Raw genomic sequence first — 23120 nt, 5'->3', positions numbered from 1 at the left:
GTATTTCAAATTCTTGTTTAAAGATTAGGAGTCTGAGTTTGTTAGAAAGTGACGTCCAGATGTTGCCATTTCACCCCCCCCCCCAGGGTCAGGATCCTTGAGAAAAGGTCAGGTGCTTGCCACCCAGCACGGACCCTCTGCCCCCATCCCAAGAAACTGAGCAGCACTCTGGGTCCCTTTTTGTTAGGAAGCTTCACTCAGAAGTCACCATTCACCCCCCAGGTCAGAAGCTCTGCTTCACAAAGAGCATACATTGACATCCTAACTCTAGTTATCTTACCACACCAGCCGAAAAAGTCACAGTGGGAAAGCAGCACATAACCCCACCATGCTTAGTGAGCAAGGGTAGGAGCCCCAAAGATTTAACTTGTAATCACTTCTCTGATAAGGATGTTAGGAAAGATTGAGAATGTTTAAGGAGCTCGAAGAAACAATGGAAGGGACTGCCAATAAAAAACAAGATGATATGAGAGTAATCGCTTTTCCCAACTTCAAATTGTGTTACAGTGCAGTAGTAATTAAAACAGCATGGTACTGGAATAAAGATAAGCTCTCAGATCAGTAAAATAGAATTGAAAGTACAGAGACAGACCCTCAGGTCAATTAATCTTCTAAAGGAGCAAAAAATATGAAAGGGAGCAAGGAAAGTGTCTTCAGTAAGTGGTGTTGTCGGTGAAAACTTGTCAGCCACATGGAAAAAGGTGAACTCAGACCTCTTTCCAATGCCATGCACAAAAGCCAAATCAAAATGGATTGAAGACCTCAGTACCAGACCTGAATCTGTAAGGTACACAGAGGAAAACACAGTCAGAAATCACCATGACATTGAAGCCAGAGGCATCTTTTTTATTATTATTTTAATGGATCACCATGACATAGTTACAAAATTACAAGCTTTTATGATTACGTTTCAATCAATGTTCGAGTACTCATCCCTCCACCAGTGCCAAATCTTCACCAGCAATATTCCCAGTGTCCCTCCCCCCACCTCCACCCCTTCCCACCCCCTGCTTTAAAGTGATCTTTAAAGATGAAACAACACTAATGACCAGGCAAGTGAAAGCAAAGACAAACAAATGGGACTGCATTAAATTAAGAAACTTCTGCACCAATTAGGAAATGATAACCAGAATACAATGAACAAGAGAAATTATCTGCCCACCACTCATATGACAAAGGGTTAGTAGCCAAGGTATGTAAAGCACTATTAGAACTTTACAAGAAAAAAATACACCCCTGTCAAAAAATGAGGGGAAGAAATGAACAGAAATTCCCTCAATGAGGAAATGCAATTGGTTAAAAGGCATATGGAAAGATACATTCTATTACTAATCACTGTCACTGCCATCCCGTTGTTCATCGATTTGTTCAAGCAGGCACCAGTAACGTCTCTCATTGAGAGAATTATTGTTACTGTTTTTGGCATATCCAATACGCATGGGTAGCTTGCCAGGCTCTGCCTTTCGGGCTCAATATTCTTGGTAGCTTGCCGGGCTCTCCGAGAGGGGCAGAGGAATCAAACTTGAAAGGCAAACACCCAACTGCTGTGCTATCACTCCAGCCCCTATTACTAATCATCAGGGAAATACAAATCAAAAGGACAGTGAAATACCACCTCACATCACAGAGACTGGCACTCACCAAAAAATAAATAAAAACTACATCAACCATGTTGACATTGAGGTGGGGGGAAAAGGACCCTCATTCACTTCTGGTAGGAATGTCAACTGACTCAAGTGTTTTGGAAGGTGAGATGTACATTCCTCAAAAAACTAGGAATCAAGTTACCATATGACTCAGAAATTCGACTTCTGAGAATATACTAAGGATCCACAAACACAGTGCAGAAAATGTATCTGTACTCCTATGTTCATTGCAGTACTATTCACAAAATCTGGAAACAACCCAAGTGCCCAAGAACAGATGACTGGATAAAGAAGCTATGTACATATATGCAGTGGGATAGTACTCTAGCATGAGGAAAAATGAAGTCATGCAGTTTGCTTATCCATGGATTTGGAAAGTATCATGATGAGCAAATTACTGAAGCCCCAAGGAGCAGGATAACTTGTCCTTACTTAGAAGTTTGCCACTGGCTGGGGAAGAGCAACAGGGCAAGGAAGGGACTGCTATGACAATTAGAGAGGGAAGTGGTCACTCTGGACCAGAGCTAGGTGCTGAAAGGAGGTAAAGTGGTATGCATAATACTGTATAAGTTAATAGTATTTTAAACCATAGTTCCTAAAAGCTGGGGGGTAAAGAGAAAAGAAATCTCTGCCATGGGACAGGCAGGCTGGGGACCGGAGGGAAACTGGGACCATTTGTAGAGAGAAGTGGACAGGTGGCCACTGGTGAAGGGATTGGTGTTGGAACAGAGTACACCTGAAACTCAACAATGAATAACATTGTAACTTTGCAATTCATGTTGATTCAATAATTTTCTTTATATAAAATGGGAAGCCTGCAGTAAAGAGGTTCAGTAGCCTAGTTGTCAGTAAGTGGTGTCACGGGGTTCAAGCTCTAGAGTTCAGGTTCTCAACCACTTCACCATGGAATCTCTGATTCACTTAAACTTTAGGTGCTCTGGGATCAGGCCCCTTGAGTCCTCAGCTCCAGCCCAGAGCACGGTTTCTAGTTTCCTTTCAACGTGTAGATCTAGATAATCCCTTAAATAGCTACATGCCAGCACTGTGATGGCTGAATTGTTGATGTACGACTTTTTTCTCCTTGTATCTAAGATTTCCCTTGGATTCCAGGACCATCTTCATTATTCTTTATGGCAGCATTAAAAAAAAGTTTTAATTGATTAAGATTTTTTGTTTTACTCTACTATTAATAATGGTTTAACATTTCTCAACTGGGACTGTATCACACACATCCCCACTACTGTGCCCCTAGGATCTTACAAGTGTGCCCCAGGTAGAAACCCTGTAAATGGAAGCCACAGCATAGACTAGAGGGTCAACAGGTAAGATGGAACCATTGGAAAGAAATGAGTCAGAAGGGAGCTACCACAGTTGGAAATGGGTTGAGAAGCACTATTCTCTGGTACTTTTTGATTCCCAAAGTCTTTATGGTCCCAGGTCTGTGGGAGACCTGTAACTGCCTTAACCTTCCTCTGCCTGTTCACTGCTTGTAGGAAGTAAGTGTATCAGTTGTTGGCAGCTTCTCTGCTGCATGCTGGAGCGTGGCCAGTTGAACAGTTAGTCTGGCCAGTATCTGGCCTGCTTCTTCATTTTTATTTCCTAGCACAAAAGACAGGCTACATTTGGCCTAGCCCAGGAGATTGTTTAATTTTTCACTTTTAGCTCAGGTCAAGCTATCCTTAACTAAACATTCTACTTTTCCAAATCCATCTCTCTTGCTATTACCTTCCCTATACAATTTGAGACACCCCTTCTTCTTGTTTTATGTATATTGAGAAGCAAAACATGGCATTTAAGTCTCTGTTCTTTTCCTTGTTTTGGCTTGAACCTTATGAAAAATCACATAATTTTCCTGAGTCAGTGTCCTTTCTAAAACAAAGGTAATGTTAGAAATCACATATGGAATGCCCCCAGTGGAGAGTTTAGCTCCTAGAAGGTGCTGGGTGACTTGGTCTTTGTGGTAGCTGTGATGTCCATTAGAGATAGAGTACATGACATTCTTATTCCTTTCCAGACTAGGTTATAAAGTACCATGCTGTTATTTCTCAAAACTCAACTTGGTCTGCTTCATTATGCTGGAAAAGAGTAGGCCTAGTCTTTGAGATGATCCCAATTTCAAGGGGGATGGAGGTAAATTAGCTACCATTACTGACATGCATAACACAAGAAAAAGCATATGGTTATCCAATTTGATGATACAAAATTAAGGAAGACAAGTGATACGTTGGTGATATATATGATTTCATCTTATTTCTGTAACTGGACTGGATCTGAGCCTGCCATGGGTCCCAGGGAGATATGGAATGAAGGGGTATGGACAGAGAGTAAGAACTTGCTTCCAACAGGATTCGAGTCAGTGGCCTTCACTAGAGGGGTACTCAGTGTGTAATTACTAGAGTTTCATAATTAAGCAACGTATTTTTGTCACAGTGAGGTTAGCTTGCAAATGATAAGAATAAAGTATTGTCTTTCAGAAAACATTGACATGGTTTAGAAAGGAAACAGGAAAAACTATTTCAGAGGAAAGCTCCTCCATCTCCCCGGTATTGATTCTGAAAACAAACCTTTATTACCATGTCTTCCAATAATTAATTTTGACCTGCCCGGATTAAAAAAAACAAATTGATTTCCCTTCTCTTTTCTCTTCTTTCATGTCTTTGACATTCTCTGAGGAGGGTGGGCCACTGAAGTGTGCTTGCTGCAGTGGGATGAGAAGCATGCTGCTTGTCTTCAGCTGAAAATAAGAGGAACACATGATGAGTTTGCATGTGGGGAGAATGTACAGAAGTTCCACAGTGAAGAATTTTTCTGGACATAGATAAGAAACATTCTGAAAAACTTTGCAAGATTTTCAACTTGTGCTATGAAGACAAACATATGAAAGTAAATACTAATAATATCTGTCACCTATTGAATACACGCCTTTACAAAAAAATATCTTGTCGAATCACTGAAACTATGGAGTAGGTGTTAATATTATTCTCATTTTCCACATAAAAATAAAGCTGAGAGAATATTATGTCCATGAAGAAGGCAGGATTTGAGCTTAGGCTGACCCCTGCACCCACTTGTCTAGCATTCAGAGTTCCATGGGGGGGGGGGGGGAATGAGCTTTTAAAACTTCCCCTTTGATTTTTTTCCAACAAAGTTTCTATTTTATTTTTTATCTTCTTATTTCTAATAAAAAGCCATACATTTTTAGGTACATTTTCAGTGTAGAAATGAAAGTGAACAAAAATAACCCATACTCACACTTGTCTCACAACTGTTAATGCTTTGATTCTACCAGACACTTATCTACATGGATAATAAGTGTCATGATTTGGCCAGTAGTTCTCCTCAATCAGTGATATTTCCCATGACTGTAACACTATTTTCCTTGATGGTGAATATTTTATATTACGATTTCTTACCCTTTCCCAGATTCTATATAACTTGTAATTATATCCTTTAAAACCAGGTGCATTTATAAGTGTGTAGGGAGAAGCAAAATACGCATTGAAAACAGAGGCTAGGGTTTCAGACAAGCATTTAGAATCTTTTCCCAAGGGAAAGCTTCAGGGAATGTCAATTCAGAAGTTCACTTTGCAAGTTTTTCTAGTTCCTGGCTGTAGGCTCATGCCTGTAAGAGGACTGTGAGGACCTCTAGGTCCTAAGCCAGAGTGGATGCAGTGATGCTGGTGGTGGTACTCTTGAAAAGTCCTTTTTTGTAATCATTTCTCTTTTTCCTCTCCATTTTCCTCCTTCCCTCTTCTTTTTCTCCTCAATTTTTCCTTCCTTTTCCTTTAGGTCTGTCCCATATTCTTCCAGGAAATCCTCTTCTCAAATGAGGACTTTAGTCAGAGGCCAGGTTGCAGCATTCTCCTCCGGTGCAAGTGTAATTTTAGGGGGACAGTTTTCCCAGATACCTAAGAGCTCCCAGAGGCAAGTGCTCCCTGCTTAAACTCAGGGTGATGGGGCAAACAGGAGGGTTTGATCAAAGGATGTGCGCCTTTGAGAACTCATGAGTGTATATGGCAGCTAGATCAGGTGCCAGCAGATGTGAGGCCTAAGTGACAGCCCTTAGGACTGTTTATCATCAGACCAAGCACCAAACACCTGTCATGAAGAGCAGCAGCCCACCAAGTAGATATGTCTTTTTTTCCCCTACCAATGAGCAACTGGAGGCATTTCCATGAACTAGTTTCATTTAGAATACATTTTCAACAGGAGAAAAGTCCACTGCCAAGTTCTTCCATGAAAAAAGCATTACATCTGGATTATCCCGCTTAGAAAGAAAGCCAGGTTTGGTGTAGAGGCAGCTGAGCTCGTGTGGCTTCCTGCCACACCAGGTCTGGGCCTTATTCACCTGAGGATACAGCAGTGCCCAACCAGCCCAAGGCACTGCCCTGTAGCTTTCAGTAGCCAGGGGTACCATTGTCCTATGATATTCTAAGAGTTGAAAACATTGAAATTTGGTAATTTCGGATGTTATTACATATCTCCCTGGAATGTCACACTGTGGAATATTTTGCACAGTATATCTGCGTTTTAGTGATGCTAAGTATGGATTGAAATAGCTTTGGTGGACTTTAGCCCATCACATGGCTGGGGTTTGAAAATAACAAAGGAAGGGGGCAGTGAGAAGACCGAAAAGGAAACTCCAGATCCATGTGGCAGGCTTGTTGCAGTTTTCTTCTTCGTCATCAGGCTTTGACTCTGCCTAAAATGAAGGACTTTTTAGTCTTTTGTGAATTCACAAGGTTGGTCTCATCTAAAAAATTACAGCCAAATGAAAGTTCTTTTTAAAAAGTACTATTAAGTTGGAGAGGTCTAGGGTTTGAGGTTTTCTCCAAGAAACTACACTCCATCATGGCTTTATGTGGCCTGATGGTCTCTCACCAGATGAGCCTGACCACAAGGCAGTTTTCCAGATTCTTCTTTTTCTTACTCTTTGCCTCACATGAATGCTACTTGAACAGTCAGTGTTAAAATCTCACCATTAAAAAAATTGTGTTACATATCCTCCTCTAGTCTTCCCAGTGACAGTTTCCAGTAGCAGATCCAGTGAGAAGGATACAGGGACTGGAACACCTGTGTGGGAACTACTCCAACTGTGAGTCCGGGTCACTTTCTCCGAGAGGGGCAGAGGAATTGAACAATGACAAATGATATTATGTACTTAAAAGCACTTTAAATCTAGAGCATAAAGCAAATTTAAATTAACATCGTTATTATTTAGGAGATAGTGGATGAGGTCATGTCTGGAATATAGTCAGAAAAGAGGAACGAAAGATATAGAAAAGATTGATGCTACTGCCCCATACTGGTGTTTCCCAAGAGAGAGAATGTGCTGACCAGTCTCTGAGTTTAACTGAACTCTTCATGCCCCAGGCTTTCCCCCCTGATTGAGGGCCAGATTCCCAGGCATACCAGGATTAGTCAGGGAAATGTTCCATGTTGGAAAGCTTAAGCTAAATTGTGATTTAATGAGTCTTGTTCTGATATTTATAAAAGTTTACACAGTGATACATTGAGGTCAAAAGTTGATTCTGGACATGAAAAAGTGTCAAGCTTTGCAGGTAGAGCATCTGGCTGCTTACCATCAACAGTTATCTAAGCAGAGAACACAGGGAAGCTGTGCACATGGTGATCTGTCCAGCCCAAGCTCGTGCCCACGCCTTGTAGTGAGCACTAGGGATCTTGGATCTACCTTCTTGGACTTCTGTGAAATTATTGATACACGGTCAGACCCCACTATGTAGCCAACTTACTTCCATTCATAGGGTTACTGTTCATATAACTCATTCGTATAACCCATTGGGATGCTGGGAATTGAACCCGAGTTGGCCACGTGCAAGGCAAATGCCCTATCCTCTGTGCTATCACTCCAGCCCCAATATATTGAAATTCTTAATAGATTTTTTTGTATTTGTAAATTTTTTAAATTTGACATAGATTTCTATTTTTATACTAATAGAGAAACATTGCAAAAATATATAGCTATAATTGGTGGTTACCTTCTCTCCCACTTCCCAATCCCCTCTTCCAAGGCAATCACAGGAATTTTGTACATCTTTCTCTTACACATATATAAGCAAACATGTATAAATATAAAAACTTCTTTTATTTTTGTAAAAATTTAAGCATTATACACTTATATACTATAAACATACCCTGCTTATAATATTTATACTTTAGATGATTTTGCCCCTTTTTCTGATTACAGAATTAATACATAGAACCACAGAATATTTGTAAAATAGGGAATAATAGGAAAGAAAAATCATCCTTACTACCTAGTACCCGATGATATCTAAATTATTGATATTTGTTGTAAATTTCCATTCATCACAGCAGAATGTGAAGAAAGGCTTGCTTGAGGTAAAGTGTGAGTCTGAGCTCAATATCCAACTCTGTGCGCTTATTTAAGTTTCTTGCCTTTACAAGTGGAATGTGGCTTTTCATTTGACAAAGTGGGGGGGTGGGACTTTTTTTGTTAGTGCAAAATAATTGTTATGGGGTCATTATGAGCATCTTGTTGATAGTCACCAGAAATGCTGTTAATATCTTAGTATACACAGGAGCACAGGAATGAGTTTCTTAAAGCAACTTAATGAAACTCTACAAACCCAGCAATTTAAAACAATAAATATGTATTGTTCCACACTTATAAAAGCTAGAAGTTCAAGGCCAGGTTCTCAACATGTTTAGTCATAATGGAGGGCTGCAATGGAAGGGCTGTTCCAGATGTCTTTTCTGTGTTCGGGTGGTTTCCTGGCAGGCTTTGGCTTTCCTTGTTTTGACCCTTGTACCATCTGGTACCCTGTCTGAACATGGCTACATTTTATAAGGTCACCAAGTCATACTGGATTATAGTACCTCCCTCTCCTCCCTAGCCCCACCTCTACCATGCCAATTTCAGCATGACTTCATCTTAACTAATTATTTTCACAGCGACACTATTTCCAAAGGAGGTCACATTTTCAGATACTGGAGGTTGGACTTTCAAGTATCTATTTTGAAGAAATAAAACTCAACTCCAAAAGTCAATAATAAAGTTTATATGGAATAAGAGAAAACACCAATAACAAAGCCATACTGAGAAATAAGAAATTGGGAGGTAATTCATTACCAAATTTGGAACTGTATTATAAAGCTATTGTGATCAAAACTGCATGGTACTGGAGTAAAGATAAAGCCTCTGATCAATGGGTCACAATAGAATGCCCAGTGACAAAACTTCGCATATATGGACAGTTAATTTTTGATAAGGGAGCTGAGAATCTGAAATGGAATAAAGATAGCCTCTTCAACAAAGAGGTGTAGGGAAAATTGGATAACAATGTGTATGAAATTAAAGCTAGATCCATATCTTACACCTCACACAGAAGTCAATTCAAAGTGGATTAAAGACCTTGAGATCCCATCAGAAACTATAAAGAATATTGAGGAAAATATAGGCAAAACATTTCAAGATTTGAACCTCAAAGGCATCTTTAGATATCTGATAAAATGGCAATGGCAACAAAATCAAAATTGAACAAATAGAGCTACATTAAATTAAAGAGCTTCTGCATGGAAAAAGAAACACTAGCTAAAAATAAAAAATAAAAGAATGGGAAAAAAATTTGCATTCAACACATAAGGTAAAGTTTTAATATCCAAGATATATAAAATAAGAGATCAACAAAAAAATCTAAAAACACTATCAACAAATGTAGAAGAAATTAACAGACATTTCTCAGAGGAAGACAGATGGATGGGCAGTATGCACATTGAAAAATGCTCAGCATCACTAATCATCGGAGAAATCCAAGTCAAGATGACAATGAGATACCGTCTCACACTAGGGAAAATGGTACATATCAAAAGAAGTAAGAACAATCTGTTGGCAGGGATGGGGTGAAAAAGGAACTCTCTTCCACTCCTGGTGGGAAAATTGTCTGGTACAACCCCTTTGGAAGTATGGAGAGTTCTCGGTAAACCTAGGATTAAGCCACCTGACCCAGCAATTCGACTTTGGATATCTGCCCTCAGCACATAAAAACACTCTTTCAAAGGGACTATGCACACCATTATTCATGGCTGCCCTCAGTACAATAACTAACATATGGAATCAACCTTGCTGTCCAATGACAGGTGAATGGTTTAAAAATATACAATACTGTGCAGTTGTAAGAAATAATAAAATTATGCATTTTCTGCAACCTGGTTGGAACTGTATGATATCATGATGAGTAAAGAGAGAGGTTTGGAGACGGGGGATAGAAAGGAAGAAATAGAGTCCAAGAGGAGAATCTACACAATAGAATCCTGTGCAGCTATTAGGAAAGATAAAGTCATGAAATTTGCTGATAAGTGGATGGTCATGAAGAATATCATGCTAAGTGAAATGAGTCAGAAAGAGAGGGACATAGAATGACTGCACTCATTTGTGGAATATAAAATAACATGAGACTGATACCCAAGGACAGTAGATACAAGGGCCAGGAATATTGCTCCATAATTAACAGCCTGTCTCATGAGCTGGGGGAGAAGGCAGCTGTAATGGAGAAGGGATCATTAAGTCAATGGTGGTTGGAGGAATTATTCGGGATGGGAGATGTGTGCTAAAAGTAGTAGGACCAAACATGATAGCCTCTCAGTATCTATACTGCAAACCATAGTGCCCAAAAGTAGAGAGATAGTATGGGGAAATTGTCTGCCATAGAGGCAGGGGGAGGGCTGGAAAGGATGGGTAGTATATTGGTAGTATACTGGGGACATTGGTGGTAGAGAACTCAGGGATCAGAGAGATGGTATAACGGATAAGGCACTTACCTCGCACATGGTTGGCCTGGATTCGATCCCATCATCACATATCCCTGAACACCACCAGAAGTGATTCCTCAGCACAGCATCACAGATAAAACCTGAACATATATGGGTGTAGCCTAAAATCAAAACAACAGAAACTTAATTCATAATAGTCCCCCCAAAACAAAAAATTTAACCAGTCCAAAATGTTAATAATGATGCTATCAAAAAATCTTGTTTAGTAGACTTTGTGTTTAAACTTAGGGGAGGTTAGCAAAAGTGAGAACAAGGCACATAGAAGGGACTCAAGGTCAGCAATGGCGGGGAATGAGCAGGAGCTTTATTAGTCAAGAGAAACATTGATCTCTGCCTCTAGGTCAAAGGCTGCAGCTCCCTGTGGATTTATACAAACATGACTGCTCAGGGCTATCTGTGAACAAGAGGGTAAAGACTTGAGCGGTACAGGGAGACTTGGTCAAAACCCAAGTGTGGATAAGCCTCTTCATCAAATAACCCTTCAGAAAATAATCCTCATTCCCCAGATGGCACAGCCTCTCCTCTAATGTCCCCCTCAGCGGTGGAAGTCAGAAGAAAAAAGCAGTTCACCAGACAAAGGTTTTCTGCAGTATTTTCAAGCCAGCTCTCTTTTCTTTCCAAAAGCCTGCCTTCTCCCTCTCACACCCACTGCCTCCCACTGACAGCCAAACTTAGAATATGGAAAACAGGAAAAACAGCAGTACTGCGAAGTTAAAATTTTTATAAGAGAACATAGCTTTGGGCACACTTCCCCGCCATCTTGGGAGTCGCCAGGCCCTGCAGCAGGTGGACCATTTTTGTTCTGTGGGAATGCTGTCTCACCAAATGCTTGTTTCTTTGGGTGTCAGCATTCCACGTGAGAAGGGAGAATTACAGGACCAGACTGACTCGGCAATCATGTATCCATGTCAGAGCACTTAAATCTACCTTCTTAGCTAAATTTTTTTTCTTTTAATCAAACTCAGAGATTATTCCTGACTGGGCTTAAGGGAACATATGGGGTGCCAGGGATTGAACTCGGTTGGCCACATGCAAGGCAAACACCCTAGCTGTTGTACCATTGCTCCAGTCCCTAAAAACTTCTTTTAATCCATACATTTCTGATGTGGTTACAAGTTCCCCTTAACTATTCTGCAGATTTGAGTAGCATGAGGGAAAGGAGGGGGTAGAGAGGGGAGCTAGAGTAGAGACTGTGTCATCAAATTGGGGATTGGCGGGTTGCTTTGAAGCATCAGGACAGCCACTGAGCATCTGCACCTGGGCCTGCTTTAGGGGAAGCAGTGAAACAAATCTTCAGTCTCCAGGTCATTTTGCCCGCATGACTCTCGCCTCCTTTGGATCTCATTTCTCAGCTCCCAGTGGCTTCTGCTTTGCCTTTGCCCCTGCTTCTTCTCTGGGCCAGTCTCTGGCCCCTAGTCCTTGTCTGGTATAAAACCATCTTTTGATTTTTCCTTTTCAATGTATTTTTAAATTTTTCACTTTGATTTAAGAAGTTGTGATTTACACAGGTATTGCTAGATGAATCTTAGGCATACAATACTCCAGTCCCACCAACCCCACCACCAATATCAGCTTCCCTCTACCAGTGTTCTCCTGCTCCCGCCCAACCCGCCCCCGCCCCCCCATCTGCCATCTTTGGTGGGCACATCTCAAAGTTCTGTGCTTGTAGTTTAGATTTCATGTTTTCTGTGTTGCTGAGTCTGTGCTTTGTGTATAAAAACATCTTCTTTGTGTTCACTCTTAGTACCAACCCCGAATCTTCCAGACTTGATCTACAGCCCTGTCTCTGCCTTCTACATTCCATGCCCTGGAGATGTATAGGTGGAGTGGGTGAAGGAGAAAATTCTTAGATTTTTGTTCCATTCCCCTGAGATAGCTATGCCCCCTGGAATCCTTCTCATTGGCTGGGGCCAGTATATTCCCTATACCTTGTAACCTCTAGGAATGACCTTAATTTTTGATTCAGAAACAAGATATTTTATGTTTTTCTTGTTAAATAAGCAATAGGTTAACACTTAATCATCATTATTTCTTTTGCTTTCTTGCTTGAGAATAGTTAAATATTTGACTTCCAATCTACATCTGGGAAAAAATATATTGAGGTTCCTCTAAGATATCACTTATAAATGAAGAGGGTTCATGCAGACTAAAAGGGAAGAAAAGTAATCAGAAAAGAACAACCTATCCAAGAACAACTGCTATTCTTTTCTCAGAATTTCTAGGTCTTGTACATTTTAAATGCATAAACACTATGCTGTAGGAAAATGAAACTCTACTTTGGAATTGGGAAGTTATGAAAATATACCATGTGTGGCTAATAGGAAAGGTGTAGAAGCATGTTATGTATGGAGAGGGAAGTGCTTTTCTTAAAGAAGAAAGGTGGATGGGAATGAGGTAGGATGCTGACTGCATTTGAAAATGTGATAAAGCTCACAGTTGGCTCCTCAAGATAATCTCAGCACCCTAACTATTTGTGTTGGTAGGTATTGACATCTGCAGTAGTTATTTTTGGTTTCAGTCCCAATTAGTAGACTGAAGGTTTGTACAGATAGTGTCCAATTTGAAAGCATGTAATTAGGCTATTCATTAGACCTTTCTTGTTGGAATATAGAAATTCCCCTAATAGAGGTAATGATAGTTTCTGGAACCCTATAAAAATGTTCTTACAGCAGATGTAATGTGGCACTTGTGCCCACAAGTTCACTTTCTAATGATCTACACCAAAGACTCCATCCCATTACCAGAATCCATCCCCACCCTCCCCGCTTCCAGAGCAAATGTCTGAAGGAGAAATGCATGGTGCTGCAGGATAGAAGCCCCAGAGCATTTCCTAGACCACCCAATAATACATTTTGGTTGTTGTACATGATGTGGAACAACAGTCCTATATTTTAAACACATTAAATGCTCAACTGAGTTTCTTTATTCTGACTCTGGAGTAGAACTCCCATTTGTATGAAAATACATCTAGTACAAATAGGAGGCTTACAGAGGAATTTCGGAATCACAGTTCATTATGAAACTGGGAGTTATTTCTATTTGGGAGTTATTTACATTATGAAGCTGGAAGTTAAGGTCACTCTCCAGTTCTGGAGCTTCCTGCTGACAAGATGCTGGACTGCAGGTTTTTGGGTTGGGTGCCTACTGAAAGCAGGCACCCCAAAAGTAGAGAGATAATATGTGGGAAATTGTCTGCCATGGAGGCAGGGGGAGGACCGGAAAGGGGGGTATACTGGGGACATTGGTAGTGGAGAATGTATACTGGTGGAGGGATTGGTGTTTGATCATTGTATGATTGAAGTTCAAACATGAAATCTTGTAACTGTATCTCACAGTGATTCAATTAAAAAAAGAAAGCAGGCACCATGCACTATGCCTACTAGATAAAGTGATGAGTAGTTGCAATAGATAATATGACTAAGATGGACTTTTCTAGGAGGATGCAGTTTTGTGTGGAAATAAACATGTATATACTAGAAAGTGTTTTCAGAAAAAAAGTAGATGCAGATGAGTGATTACAATGCCCTAATTTATCAATTAAGGACATCAGGGTAAAAATAATGAAAAATAAGAAACAGAGCAGTTGGGACTATGATATTGAGCTTTTAAGAGGCATGTTTCATTAAAAAGAACCTGGAAAGTTCCCTGACATGATTTTCCAGTTTCTTGTTATACAACAAGACAAAACTTGACTTTTCTAAAACATAGAACTAGAGGGGATCATGATAAGAAAATGTAAGTCAGAGGGAGAAGGACAAATACTGGCTGGTCTCTCTCTTATGTGAAACATAAAGAAACAGAGCTAAGGCTAGAGATGACGGTTCAATTCAAAAGAGGCCTTTAGACTCAGATTGCAGAACTGAGGGTGCCAAGAGAAGGGGGGTTGGAAGGATGAGAGAGGTCCAGTGGATTGTGGTAGAGATTTGGTGTTAAGGCCCTTGAATGGGGACATGGAGCAATGGTGTTGTAACCCTAACATGTATACTGTTACAGCCTTATATACTTGTGTTACCACTATTAAAATCAATGAAAGATTTCCACTTTTATCAAGTTTGATTTCATTTTTATATTCCTTGCTATAGTTTTTCTCATAATTTTATGATATATTATTTAAAAAAAATCCTTCCAAGTATGAGACTCTTTGATCTCTGGCACCACCCACATCCCTGAGTTTGTGCCAGTGACTCTGTTGCTTGGAGTCCCCCACCACGACCGGGTGTGCCACTCCCGACAACCACCACAGCTAATACCACGCTAGCACCACAAACAGGTGTGCTGTTGCAGAACTCCAATTAAGGGAGAGGGACAAAGACCCATACTTGGAGAAGCAAGAAAAAGCCCAGTTAATTCAGCACGGTGTCAGCTCATTGGTGTGATGTCTAAAGACTGAGCACCCAGCCCAAGAACTGGTCATATTTATACAGGGCTCATCCCTGGCCTGGGGAATGATCCGCACTTGCAGCTGAGGAGGAGAATGGGCAGTTATACATGACAAGGTGATACAGAACTCAGACAGCTCAAGGGAGTTTAAGGCACAGATTTGGTAAAAACAGAATCAGGACTCAGGCTTCCCTTGATAGTGATAATGAGCAAAAAAAACAGGGACTGGAATCTGACCTCCAATCACAGGAGTCAAAGCTCCCTTCCCTAAAATAGCTTTGAACATCATAAATTGGGTACCGAATCAGAGAAATCTGATGGTGTAACCCTTGGCAAGCAAGTCTGCAAACACCACAACGAAAGCAACTGAAATGTGTAGTGTGTGGACATCCCCCCCTCAGACTATGAACTATGCCTCAGAGCTATGCCTCAGTGCTATGCCTCAGACTGAGAGCACCACACCCAAATGTGTGAGCGGCTCAACCGTGTGTGTGTGTGTGTGTGTGTGTGTGTGTGTGTGTGTGTGCCGGGGTGGGGGGGGTTGGGGGGGAGGCACACCTGATGATGCTCAGGGCTTACTCCTGACTTGGCTCTCCAGGCTCAGGAATTGAACGCATGCTGGCCACATGCAAAGCAGATGCCCTAACCACTAAACCATGCTTTCAGCCCCAGATATTTTTTTTAGACAATTTGTGTTTTATTGCTGATTATGGGCTGGAGCGATAGCACAGCAGTTAGGGCATTTGCCTTGTACATGCTTGCCTTGTACATGGCTGACCTGGGTTCGATTCCTCTGCTCCTCTTGGAGAGCCTGGCAAGCTACCGAGAGTATCTCACCCACATGCCAGAGCATAGCAAGCTCCCCGTGGCATATTCGATATGCCAAAAACAGTAACAACAAGTCTCACAATGGAGACGTTACTGGTGCCTGCTTGAGCAAATTGATGAGCAACAGCATGACAGTAACTGATCATGAATGGCACATAATGATGCATGGCCACTATCACGGCTGCGCAATTTGGGGATTCTGAAGTTCTAATAATTAAATCTGGAGATATTTCTGCCCAAAGCCGCTGTGTTCCAAGCTTTGTCTCTGAGATCATGGCCAATAAGCAGCCCCATCAGCAGTCAGAGGGCTCATTCGTGGGCAGCAATTCCGGGTATTCTAGGTGCGGGGGCGGGGTGGGGGTAAGGGCCGGCTCCACCCCCATCCCATGAGGCTCCATGTTCCTCATCACTGTGGCCCCTCTCTGGCTGTCCCTAGGCCTCTGGAAGTTGGCGACGGCGACTGAGTCACCAGGGGAAACAGGCCAAGGCACGAAACCCATTCCTACCTGGGATGGTCCAGCGCGGGAAACCTAATGCATAGTCCGGACGCATTTTTGCAAAAAGCCATTGATTTCTGAGCTTTGTTTCTGAATCTCTGGGATCAGAGCCGATAAGCAGCTCCATCAGCAGCCAGAGGGCTCATTTGTGGGAGGCAACTCCGGGTCTCCTAGGGGCGGGGGGGAGGAAAAGGGCAGGCTCCACCCCCATCCCGTGAGGCCAGGCATTCCTCGTCAGTGCGGGCCCCTGCCTGGCTGTCCCCAGGCCTTTGGAAGATGGCAGCGGTGACCAAGCCACCAGGGGAAACAGGCCAAGGCACAAAATCCATCCCCACCTGGGGTGGTCCGGCGCTGGAAACCTAATGCGTATTCTAGACGCATTTCTGCCAAAAGCCGCATGTTTGGTGTTCAGCAATACAATGATCGATCACCCATCCCTCCACCAGTGCAAACCTTCCACCACCAATATCCCCATTATCCCTTCCTTTTCCATTTCAGTCCTTAACCTGCCTTTATGGCAGACAATTGTTCAGATAATCTCTCTATAGTCTTGGGTATTATATTTTGCTTGGATATTCCCACCACCATAAAAGCCTGCCTTCTAGGGGAAGATGTTAGATCATCTATTTTCCATTGCTCACTTTGTGTATCAGGAGAGGTCATGCAGCCACGTAAGCTGCGGAGAAATAGTCCTGGTCCCCACGTAGTGGAGCCATGTTTGTAGAAGCTAATGATCACCAGGATTCCATCTGGAGAAGGTGGGGAGACTGCACCTGTTCCATCAGCCCTAGATATTTTTAAATCCTCATCACTCTTAGCTGTAGTATCTGTCAATTCAGTCAGTGTTGAATAATTTTTCTTTCTACCATAGATTAATATTTTCTATTTCTTTGTATGTAGTGATTTTTATGAGATATTCGACATTATGAATTTTACCTTGCTGCTGGACATTTCTATACTCCTGTAAAAAAATCTCTCTTTCTCCTCTGCCTCTCTCTCTCTGTCTCTGTCTCTGTCTCTGTCTCTCTCTGTCTCTCTGTCTCTCTCTCTCTCTCTCGTCAGAGGAAGGACACTTCCTGCGGTGCTTAGGGATCACTCTTGGCTCAGCTCAGGGTGCCAAATGGGGTGCTTGAACCCAGGTCAGCCATGTGCAAGGCAAGCACCTTACCTGCTGTTTTGGCCCTGCCTATAAATATTCTTAAGCTTTATTTATTCCTTTCCTCTCACTACCCATTTTTGTAGCCATACCATCTCAGAAAATTCTCAGGACTCAAAGGGAGTCCTCTCTGGCACCCTGCTGGTCATGTTTTCCAGCCCAGGGTGTCTCTTTTGAATATTTAGCATGGCTTAAGGGTCTCATCCTTCCTCTTCTCCAGCCCAGAGACACAAGAGTGCTAACTCACCAAGGCTGCCAATTAACTCTTGACATTAAAGCGTTGTTATTCACCATTTATGCCACCCCCTTACTTTTCAAAATCACTATTTTTTTCTGGGAGCACACTTGACAGAGCTCAAGACTAACTCCTTGCTCCCTGCTGAAGGAGGTGCGTGGGTCCAGGGATCAAATCTGGGTTGGCCATGGACAAGGCAGGAGCCCTCTCCTGTACTCATTTTTCTGACCCTTGCACCCGCTTACTTTTAAAAATGCTCACCCCTCTTCCCTCTTCTTTAACACAGGGAATCTAAAGTATATCCTTACTGTGGAGATTTATGTGATTTAATTTATTTGGGGGTATTGGGTCATTCCTGTTGGTGCCCAGAGCTTATTCTTAACTGCACTCAGGAATCACTCAGGCTCAGGGGCTCATATAGGGCACTGGGGATCAGACTGAGGTTGATTGTATGCAAGGCAATGCCCTACCTGCTATCCTATCACTCCTATGCTGAGATTTATATAATTTTAGAGATAATCTAGTCACCCTAAACTGGTTGTTTCTCCTCCGAGGAACAAACTACAATAACTGTCCAGACTGCAGCAGACAGAACTGATGTAAATGCAGGGCTAAGTTGTTGAGACTGTTTTACTTGCTAGACTGAAGGGCTAGGTAGGGCCAGAAGAAGAACAGGAATTTCAGCCATGTGTATGAACCAGACCTCCAACTTAGCAGCTGCCTCTGCCTCTGCTTAATGTGATGTCTGTCAGTGGCAATTATTATTGATAACCCATTTTTCAGATCAGTTAGAAAATGTTATTAAGGGATTAACTCTGAAGCAAGAGTTGGCAACCTATAAAACACCTAAAAATCACAAATGAGCTCAGACTGTGACTCTAGGACAGAAATAGGTATTAATTTGCTTATATGAGCAAAAGCTTGTGGTATTCCTCATTCCAGTTTGAGGCAATAACAGACATTTATGTGTTGTTTTGTTAATACTTTTAATAATAATCTCTAGGTATATTTCTATTTTAAAACTGTGCCAGGGGGATGGAGTGATAGCACAGGGGGTAGGGCATTTGCCTTGCATGTGGCCAACCCAGGTTCAATTCCCAGCATCCCGTATGGTGCCCTGAGCACTGGCAGGAATCATTCCTGAGTGCAGTGCAAAGCCAAGAGTAACACCTGTGCATTGCTGGGTGTGACCCAAAAAGAAAAAAAAGACTGTACCAGGAGAGTAGAATAAACTAAACTAGTTTGAACATTAAGCATGAATTTTGCCATGTAAAGTCTTGTACAAATTATTTGCTGAGGGTGAAGGTTTGATGACTAAGACTGATGAGGATTCATGTATTCTTTATTAATAGAGCACTAACTTGGTGTTAGGAACTAAGAGAAAGAAGTAACAGACATTATCTGCTCCTAAACGGATGAGAAAGACACACCTTTGCAGTTAAAATATGGCAGGCAATATGGAGGGGGCTAGCACAGGGCACTCCGGTTGCTCAGAGTTCAATTAAACCTGACTTGGGAGTGACATGGATAGGTGGATGGGCTTCCTGGAGGAAGTGGTACCTGGGCTGGATCTTAAACAATAAGAGATATTTGAGCAGAAAATAGAAATAGGGGGCTGGAGTGATAGCACAGCAGGTAGGGCAGTTACCTTACATGCGGCCGACACAGGTTCGATTCCCAGCATCCCATATGGTCCCCTGAGCATTGCCAGGAGTGATTCCTGAGTGCAGAGTCAGGAGTGACCCCTGAGCATTGCCAGGTGTGACCAAAAAAGAGAAAGGAAATAGAGATGGGGGACAGGTTGGGAGTCAGGGGAGACTCCATGGTCAAAGCACAAAAGCAGGACTCTCTGTACAGCCAGATTATTAAAATTATTTTAATTGAGGTAATATGGTTACAAAGTGTTTAAGTTTATAACATTGATGTACAAAGTCACTGCACCCCACCAACATGCATGTGACTCTCCACGCTGTCCTGTCACTTCTGGAGCTTCTTTTCCCCACCTCTTCCCCCATTGTTTGTTTATAGACAGTTATGATTATTGTGCATATACTTACCTCACCTTGCTAGCACCAAGTGCCCAGAACCCTCCACCAATGCCCTTATGTTTCTTCCAGTCCAACCTCATTGTTCCCTCACCCCCCTCTACTCTGACCTCTTATTCTCCGGCCTATAATCCAGCCCCCAGAGTTTATTACTGTCCATACCTTTTTTGACCTGTTTCTCTATATGCCACAGATCATCTGGTATTTGCCCTCCCTCTGGTTTATTTTCCTGAACAAAATTCTTTTCCATTCCATCTAATTTTCCACTAATGACACAATTTTATGTTTTCTTGTAACAGTGTGTTTCTGAAGTGTAAACAATTGATTTCATGGACAGGCTGTCCATGGAAGTCATGATGTGAGTTGAATCTGAAGGTAGAAAGTGGGTAGCAGATGAAGGGTCTTGTATGCTTGGGTGGACGCTAGGGTGCAGTATGCCCAAGACACCGGGGAGCCACCGAATGGGTTAACAACAAGAGAGGTGAGACTGGACATGAATGTTAGAAACTCTTTCTATTAGTATTGGGTAGGAGGTGGTTAGAGCAGGGGGCCCATCTTTTAGCTCTGGATCCTACTACCCCCACTTGTCCCTTTCTCTCTATAAAATCCAACATCTAGTTCTTCCTGCCACTTTCTAATTTTAAGCAAGTGCACTCAAGTAAGCTTGTTCCCATCTCTGTGTCTTGTTCACAGACATTAAGTAAGTGCGTGGTAGGTGCCAGCCATTGCATCTGGTCTGGGGAACCAAAAGGCAGTGGGCCCTAGTGCCTGCCGAAAGGAGCACATGGTTATTGGCACAGGATAGTGGCTAGTGTGTGGTCTCAATGTGGTCTGTGGCACAAAGCAGAATATCCTCTCCAGGGGAGCTGCCCTTCTCCCCTACACCCTGCCCATCCTCTCAGGCTTCTGCCTTCCCCATGTAGCAACAGGATGTATCTGCACTGTGCAGCAGTCACCTCTCTCTGCTGTGCGCAGGATATAACCTTGCACCCAGCGGACGTGGGCTCAGTCCTCATATTTCCCCTCAATCTCGGCCAGGAGTGATCCCTCAGTGTAGAGCCAGGAGTTAGCTCTCTCTGAACTCACCTGGCATGTCCCTAAAACAAAACAAGCAAACAAACAAACTGCAATGGCTTCCAACAACCTAGGAGTAAAACACCTTGTCATAGTCTGGATGTCTCTTCTTCACCTAACACTGCTTGCATAATTTGGAGCTTGTGCTCTAAAACAGATGATAGAGTTTATAAACTTGGTTTTGCCACTTAGGGTACATGTGGTCTTGACTAGAAGTTCCTGTGCCTCAGTTTTTCCTCTGAAAAGTGAGGCTGATGACTGTATCACATTATTGTGAAGATTAAAAGGGTTGGGGCTGGAGGGTTGGGGCACAGTGGGTAGAGTGTTTGCCTTGCATGCAGCTGAAAGAGTTTCTAACATTCATGTCCAGTCTCACCTCTCTTGTTAACCCATTTAGTGGCTCCCCGGTGTCTTGGGCATACTGCACCCTAGCATCCACCCAAGCATATAAGACCCTTCATCTGCTACCCAGCATCCCATATGGTCCCCTGAGCACCACCAGGAGTAATTCCTGAGAGTGGAGCCAGGAGTAACCCCTGTGCATCACCAGATGTAACCCAGAAAGCAAATATATATATATATATATATATATATGATGTATATATATACATATATATATAAAGGGTTGATAAGTATTAGATCTTTCTAAGAGACATGGAGAAGAGTCTGCCCTATGTCCTCAACTTCTGGGAATTTGGTAGCAGTCTTGACCTGTACATATAACCACCAATCATTGCCTTATCATTGCAGGACATTAGTAAAAGGCAAACTCCATCTTTTCTTATAGTTTATTTTATAGATTGTTATTTTGTTCTGTCACAACTTCTTTATACATTCATCTGTCACTGGGCATGCAGGTTGTTTCCAGATCCTGGCTCTTATAAATAGTGCTGCAGTGAACTTTTCAAATGAATGTTTTATCCATTATTTATATTAAAACCTAGAGGTGGATTGCTGGATTATATGGTAGTTCTGTTCTGCTTTGTTTTGATTTTTTTTTAGAAATCTACATATTATTTTCCATAGAGGCTGAACCAATTTATTTTCCCACCAACTGTGAATGAAGGTTCCTTTTTCTCCATGCCCTCACTAACACTTGCTGTTTTTGGCTTTTATATAATATATATGTATATATAAAAGTTCATGTGGCATTCTTATAAGGACACCAGTGATATGTGGTTCGGAGCTCATCTTACTCAACTATAACTTAATCTCTGATAATTACATCTACAATGACTCTGATTCCAAATAAAGTCATTCTTGAGGCACTGTGGGCTCTGACTTCAACATGTGAATTTAGGAGTGTCACATTTTACTTCTGGTGAATTAAAGTAAAATTCTATGGAAAATGCCAGCAGGAGGATAAATCCATGGGCAGAGCACATGCTTTGCGTGAAAGGGGCCAGGATTCAATCCCCTTAAGACACCTGGAGCAACTCTGAAACCAGAGACCAGAGGAACCGCTGAACACTGATACACTGATGGACGCAGCCAAAAATGAACAAAACCTTCCCTGGATGTCAGAGGTTACTTCTTTAGCAGCAGACTGCAACACCACACATTGTTCACAGGGCCACTCAGCACTCCACCTATTGTGTGTTTGATACAGACCCTGCTGCCACATTCACACCCATGGGAACCGCTTGTTCTCTTTAAAGGGTGATATGGGATATTAAGGGGTCCAACATCTACCAGGGCCACTATAACAGGACAATTTAAGGCAGTGACTCTGAATAATAATTACAAGTGGGTTTCCTTTCAGAATGCTCTGGAGAGTACGATGGTGTGTGGAGACAGGGGTTGAGAGAGTATGTGTGCAAGTGCTGTGTATAACACAGACACACCAGACTCCTCCCTAACCCCAGTGCAAATATTAAGGCTTCTCTGGCGCTGGGAGTAGCCTGCGACTCTTCACGCGGGCTGTGGCTGCTTCCCTCTGTCAGCTGCCCTGGGCTGCTGGCCCTTCCTTCCCAGGCGACAGCGCTCCCCGGCCCAGAGATAAACACCAGTAGTCGAGGGAACTGGGGGCGCAGAGGAGCATGTCGCCCCGTCCCCGTCTCCCTGGTGCTCTCACCTAAGGTCCGGGTCAGTCTCAGTGCTGAAGAGGCGGTCTGGCGCGGGCCCCTGCACCCTGGCCGCGAGGACTGCGCTGAGGGTCTGCGGAGGGGCGGGCGCGGGGTCGGGAGTGCGGGGACTGGAGCGCCTCTCCCAGCTCCTCGCATCCCGGCGGGGCCCTGGCTCCCGAGCGGCCTCCGGGCTGGACTGCTCGCTGCAGGGAGGCGGCCGCCGAGCTCCGCGTGCAGCTGCTTGGAGCCAGATCAGGGCGCTGGCGCGCCGCGCCCACGCCCGCCGCTCACTCTGCGCGGCCGCCCGCGTGGGCTGGGGGAAGGCGCGAAGCGAGGTGCCTGACTGCGAGCTGACTTTCCCTCCCTGTTGCTGCCGGCA

General features: G+C 42.9%; 1 protein-coding gene and 1 long non-coding RNA gene across 26 annotated transcripts in view; one reads left to right on the top strand and one right to left on the bottom strand.

Annotated features, from left to right (window-relative positions):
- KALRN (kalirin RhoGEF kinase) overlaps positions 1 to 23120 on the top strand; it is an 809955-nt gene that overhangs the window by 420265 nt on the left and 366570 nt on the right. The window lies entirely within an intron of this gene.
- LOC129402260 (uncharacterized) lies at positions 1030 to 23115 on the bottom strand. The gene is made up of 3 exons (XR_008628607.1): positions 22750 to 23115; positions 10449 to 10561; positions 1030 to 4380 (listed from the first exon to the last, which is right to left on the bottom strand). It is a non-coding gene; the product is annotated as an uncharacterized LOC129402260 (long non-coding RNA).

Source organism: Sorex araneus, chromosome 2, assembly GCF_027595985.1.
Source record: "Sorex araneus isolate mSorAra2 chromosome 2, mSorAra2.pri, whole genome shotgun sequence".
In the NCBI taxonomy this organism is placed as follows: Eukaryota; Metazoa; Chordata; class Mammalia; order Eulipotyphla; family Soricidae; genus Sorex; species Sorex araneus.
This window is presented reverse-complemented; position numbering and strand designations above follow the sequence as displayed.